This window comes from Schistocerca serialis, chromosome 4, assembly GCF_023864345.2.
Source record: "Schistocerca serialis cubense isolate TAMUIC-IGC-003099 chromosome 4, iqSchSeri2.2, whole genome shotgun sequence".
Classification (NCBI taxonomy): Eukaryota; Metazoa; Arthropoda; class Insecta; order Orthoptera; family Acrididae; genus Schistocerca; species Schistocerca serialis.
Window position 1 is genome coordinate 707,134,688 of NC_064641.1, and position 6,272 is coordinate 707,140,959.

At 46.9% G+C, this 6,272-nt stretch overlaps 2 non-coding genes across 2 annotated transcripts; one reads left to right on the forward strand and one right to left on the reverse strand.

The window, feature by feature from the left end:
* Positions 1-4,822: 4,822 nt before the first annotated feature.
* On the reverse strand, positions 4,823-4,894 carry Trnaw-cca (transfer RNA tryptophan (anticodon CCA)). The gene has a single exon. It is a non-coding gene; the product is annotated as a tRNA-Trp (tRNA).
* A 118-nt stretch (positions 4,895-5,012) lies between these two features.
* On the forward strand, positions 5,013-5,084 carry Trnaa-cgc (transfer RNA alanine (anticodon CGC)). Its single transcript has one exon. It is a non-coding gene; the product is annotated as a tRNA-Ala (tRNA).
* The last annotated feature ends 1,188 nt before the right edge of the window (positions 5,085-6,272 follow it).

A 6,272-nucleotide genomic window follows, 5' to 3' on the forward strand; every position in this document is an offset into this window, starting at 1 on the left:
TTCCCCTTGTTCGCTGTTCGTCTTAGTCCCTTCACTGCATGTGTTCCTGTTTTTATGCGTTTGGGCGCTGATGACCTCGCTGTTTAGCGCCCGTAAACCTCAAACACACACACCTAGTACCTCGGTTTTTAGGGAGAAGCACAATTTTACATTCCTTAAAGACGGGTGGGACAGACGTTCCTTGCAAGACTTCGTTCACGACTTGAGTAATTTTGTCCCCGATGATGTGCCAATAGTGCTTGTAAAATTCAACTGGTAAGCCATCAGGGCCAGGGGATTTCTTAAGTGGCGAACTGCAGACGACCTCCAAAACATCTGTATTACTGAAGGCTAACGAGATGGAGTCATTTTCTTCCCTTGTGACGTTAGATGAAATGGCGCTAAACAGTCCATCATAGCAGTCGTCGTGTAGAGCCGCTGATGCGTAGGTGTTGACAAAATAGTCGTGCAGAGCTTTGACAATCTCTCGCTGAGTGTCAATCGTTCATCCATCCTCGAGTTTCAGGGCATCAATAAAAGTCCGCCTCCTGTTCATTGTATGTTTAACGAGGTGTGAAACACGTATGTTGTGTGGCGGCGATGGCGAGGCATTGCAGAGTCTCTGACCAGAGAGCCATTTATCGTGGCTAGTCTGCGCTTGACCGCGCGAGAGTTGCGAGCGGTACTCTGTCAGTAGTAGACGTGCAGTACAGTTGCGAGCAGTAGTCAGTGGGCAGTCGGTCAGTAGCAGTAGGGCAGAGCAGTATGTCGGTAGTAGCAGCCCAGTGCAGTTGTGTGTGAGGAGTCGGCGGGCGTCGACATGGCACTCTGGTGCAAATGGCTCTGAGCACTGTGGGACTCAACTGCTGAGGTCATTAGTCCCCTAGAACTTAGAACTAGTTAAACCTAACTAACCTAAGGACATCACAAACATCCATGCCCGAGGCAGGATTCGAACCGGCGACCGTAGCGGTCTTGCGGTTCCAGACTGCAGCGCCTTTAACCGCACGGCCACTTCGGCCGGCTATGGCACTCTGGTCAAGATTCAGGACGAGGTATATTATTTTTAAATGCGCTCAGCTAATAATGTAAATTAACTGTAACTAATTTGTGCAATAATCGCCCCAATAATAATTTTGGTTTTCAAAGCAATATTTTTAACAAAAGAATTATTTAATTGAACGAACGATTTCCTTTCATTTCCTTTAAATAAAAGTTTCAGTTAAATTAAAAAAAAAATATTACTTGCGATGCAGTTCCTCCAAGCCGTGGCCAACAATAAGAGCAGAAATTTGACATGCTGTTTCAATAAGGTAAGAAATTAATTATGATTTTTTTGCACAGGGCCAAAGACCGATATTTCGGTTTAATTGAGTTTACATTGTCACTGAAGTCTCATTAGCATTGAATTGTTTTTCATTATTTTCGTGAGAGCTTACACCTTGAGTCAGATTGCGATTTTTTTGTTTAATTGTCATTATCATTGAATTTGTTTGCTGGGAGGTTACGTTAGCTTGTATTCTTGTTAACGTTCAACTATTGTGTTTAAAAATTTCTCTGGGGAGCTTACACTTAGCACAATGTCCATTAGCATTCATAAAATAATATCCTTTTTAAAATTTTTTGTGGGGAGGTTACAGGTGGTACAGAGCAGCTGCTTCATCATCTCTGACCGATGTCACTTCAGATTTTATCTTAAGGCCGTCCAGTTGCATCCTCTTCAGACTGATTAATTTTGCCTTTATTTTCCGAATGTCGTCGATTCTGGTGGTCGTCGCGTCTGCACGATCGTACAGGTCCCGTAAGTTTGTGTAATAAAATTACATCGTCTTTTTTTTATCTCCGCCGCCCTTTCAATCCCGAAGTACATGATGACATTTCGCAGTTTCGGCTTTGCCAGCAGAGTCAACAACTCTATAGTGCTACGAAATTTGTTAGTAGCGCGCAAGCACTGCTCCCAAGCTCGACGCACCCCCTCATCCAGCTCAACATCCGTTAACAAAGACACATTCAGGTTCCATTGATTTTTATACCATCGTGTGGGTTGTGGAAGCAATTTCAGGCACGCGATGACACCACTGTGATCGGAGAAACTGGAGGGGATCGTCTCTACTTTTAATAAATCATTCTCGAAAACGTCGGAAACATAAATCCTGTCGATTCTGCTACGGGAATTCGCGACGATGTGAGTGAAGCGTACCAACGTCGGGTACCGAATTTCCCACACATCTTTAAGTTTGAGGTCGGTCACGAGGCGCTTTAATTCAGACGAATAATTAAAATTTGGGGACTGATCTTTCCGGGATAAGACACAATTAAAATCACCACCAATGATAAGGCGTCGGAGATTTTTCCTAAATAAATAGAGTATACGTTCCCGAAAAAAAGTAGCTCGTTCTGCTGTATAGGTATTGCCAGAAGGTGCGTACAAGTTGATGATGGTGACGCCGTAAACGGTGATCCCCACCCCTCTACCCGATTCCAATTTGTCAATCTCAGTAACTGGAATCCCTTCTCTAATTAAGATTGCGGTCTCCACGGTCGTTTCCGGGGAAAAATTCGTAATTCCGACAAACCCAGGAAGAGTAAATTGTGGCATGGACTCCTCCTGCAAAAGTGCTATTTCAGTTCCTGACTCATACAGATATTGTTTTAATTCATTCAGTTTCACTTCAGATCGGATTTTATTAATATTGAGGGTCGTGATGGTATAGGCCTGTGACATAATAACTGGACGTCTGAGAGAAAGAGGGATCAACTGCCTTTAATTGTCCACATCTCCATGCCATTCCATCTTAGTAGCGGCCGCGGAATTCGTGTCTGGAACGTCACTGAGTTGTTCTCTTACGGCTTTGTTTTTACTTTTTTCCGGACAGCATTAACATTGGGCAGCACTCGGATCCTGTGACGGACACTGCGTAGCACCGCTGCAGTCGGAGGCGTGGGAGGGTCTTGGGTGATGTCAAGCTTCTCTCCTGACAAATCTTGCGCCAGGAGCGGATGCGCCGAACCCTCTGGCGAGCGATCAGCTGAGCCACCACTTTCACTATCAGCTTGTTTGGCAATACTCGCTGCCCGAAACTGTTTGTTGTCACTTACAGTCCCGGGCTGCTGTGTTTGTATACCGTCGCGGAGTTGTTGACATTCGTGTTGTTCTGAGGCCAGGGCCGGAGCGGCTGCCACGTGTTGTGTACCGTCCGCGCTTGGAGACCTTGTTTGTATACCATCGCAGCGAGCCTCGATGTGTGTACTTCCAGCAGACACGTGCGCCACACCTACTTGTTGACCCTCCTGAGTGTGCTGTTGCGGAAGTTCTGAGTCATGAGCCTGTGGTAACTGAACGGCATCTACGGAAGTATCGGCGCTTGAAATTGCGGTAGAAGAATCGGCCACAATCGCTGAACCGGTTATAACTTTTGCGTCCGAAGCGGTTCCCCAGGCGTCCGGTTCCGCGGTCTCGTGCGTACTGAATGTGTCATCATCAGAGTCACGGCTTTCACAAGTTCGACGCCTCTTATTAGTCGTGGCATCGACTCTCGCCGGTGGCTTAGCACCATTATCTCTCCTAACCAGAGCCGGAAGTTCTTCAGGGCGAATTTCTTTTAGCTCTTCCGAAGGTACGTCAGAACTAGGGACCTCACGCTCTATCATAGGTTTATCCGCCACTACATCTGCCAACGTAGGCCGTTTACGCTGCTGCAGCGAATTCTGTAGCACAAACATTCGCGTGGGACAGTCCTGACGCAAGTGACCACTTTCATTACAGATATGGCATGTGGGAGGTTGGCCACTGTAAGTAACGTGAGCCCTATAGTCACAAACGGTAATATGGGAGGCAATATTCTGCTTTATATGCATTTCTACAGATCGGACGCCACTGTAACATTGTAACCTGTGCTGGTTCGACCACCGTTCGTTTCGAATCTGCTTGATATCCCCGAATTTAGACAGAACCTCCTTCAGATAACAATTTTCTACTTCAGGGGGTAAGTGAAAGATACGCACATTGGTATACTTTACGTCGACATTGGAAATGAGCACAGTACTTACAGACTCGTCCCGGTGCCGAAAAACAGCTCTCCCTCCGTGTGTCGTCATAATCTTTTCCAGTAACACAGGATTCAGCAATTTTACAAAGAAACAATATTGCTCGGTATCATAATACGCAGTGTGCACTTGATCAGAGGTAATCCCAATAACATCCACAATCCAACCATGTATTTCCAAAGAACTAGGCTGCACATAACGGGTAGACTTGTCGAAATCAAAACGGAGTGTACACTTTCGCGGAAATAACCTGGACATTGCAAACAATAGCTAGCGGTAGAACCGCTAGAATAACACAAAAACGAAAATCAAACTCGAGTTCAATATACACAAAATCAGAACACTTCACGGTCAAAGAGAAAGTTAAGTAGTAATCACGACTTGTAAACACGACTTGTAAACACGTATCGGAGCGGAGCACTTAATACGTCCGATCAGCACGGTGTCTCAGGCGCGACTGCGACTGAGCTATACCCCCTTTCACAATCTTTCTGTTCCCATAACTTAAGGAAAAATATTATACTCTTCCTGGCTAAAGACGTCTAATCGACCAAAATATTGCGTAATCATTATCTCTCAGTTATATATTAGCGTTAAACGATATAAATATCAAAAATACTAGACACTTCACGCCTGGAGAAAGTGCGAGTCGGCGCCTTCACCTTAATGTCAGAACGCGAAAATTGCACTACTAGCTTTTTTCAAGCAAGTTCTGTTCGTCCGTTCTCCGTAATCCTTTGGTATCTGATTAAACTGACATACTCGCCTATGGCTTTCGTAAACGAAAATTTCATTGTGACCCCGACGTGATTTGAACACGCAACCTTCTGATCTGGAGTCAGACGCGCTACCGTTGCGCCACGGAGTCGACGCTGCTTAGGTCTTGTCATGAATAGGTTCCTCGAACACTTACTGCACCGTTGAAACCTAAGAAATAATGGTAGTAGGATCCACGAGACACTCGTCCCAGATGTACTTGCTCTGGCGGGGGTGTAACTCAGTGGTAGAGTGTCTGCTTCGCATGCAGAAAGTCCTGGGTTCAAATCCCAGCTCCTCCAATTTTTGTTTCTCCGTGCAGCAGTACATGAAAACTTTTGCCTATCACCATATTCTACAAAATTCAGTGTACAAGATTCCTCCCCCAAGCAAGTGGATTTCGTACAGTTCGACCTCATGGCGGGAGGACGATGACCTGCAAGACCCTGGGCTGCGATCCCCCCCCCCCATTGAAATGTTGCTCCAAAGCCTTCAGTCTGCTTTCGGCTGCGGTGGGACGAGGACGTCCGCTGCGCCTCGCCGTGCGCGACCGTGAGCGCTTGCTTGTGTTTACCTTCTCGCGGCGCGAGTTGTATTTGTTCCAAGTTCAGTGCGATTATGGCACACACATGGCGCCACGATACGATCAAACTTACTTTCCAACCAGATCACGCGCGTCCTCGAGCCTATGAAATAGAACAGTTCATACGCGACGATCTACGTTTAGATCCGGCGACTGTCGTCGGAATACATTTTTCTATAACGGCGAGCGTGGTTTATGTTAAAATGACCAGTGCAGAGGTCTGCGCGACAGTGGTTTCTAAATACTCGAACTCTCTCCGATTCAAACATGCTGACGGGCATATCGGTGCAGTGACGGTGGATCATGCAGGCATGGGCCTAAGGACTGTAAGAGTTTTTGAGCTCCCCTTCGAGGTCCCAGAGGAAGTTGTCAAGGACGCCTTCCGACCATATGGCAATGTTATCAGCCACTTTGCAGAAAAGTGGCAAACTTTCTCGACGTATAAGGTCTACAATGGTGTGCGCCAAATTAAACTTGAGCTCAAGAAACATGTGCCGTCCTATTTGAACATCGGTGGCTGCCGTGCAATCATCATGTTCGACGATCAACCGCGTACCTGTTCCGGATGTGGGCAGGAAGGCCATGTTCGATCGAGCTGCTTACAACGTAGAATTACGCAGATACCAGTGGGAGACTCCGTTTCCCCGACGGGGACGACAATCCTGCCCCTCACGTACGCTCAGACGACGATGCGCACCATAGTTGAGGACGAAACGGGCAATCAGACACATCCATCGACGCCAGAAGTACCACGGGAGGAAGAGGAAGGACCCTCGGTGACAACCCATATGTCGCCCCCTCCACAGCAACAACAGCAGCAACAGTCCCACGGACTCCAGACGCAACATAACATTCAGAACGCGATGGACGTGGACGCGAACATTGTCCCGACCGCGGCTTTCCTAGC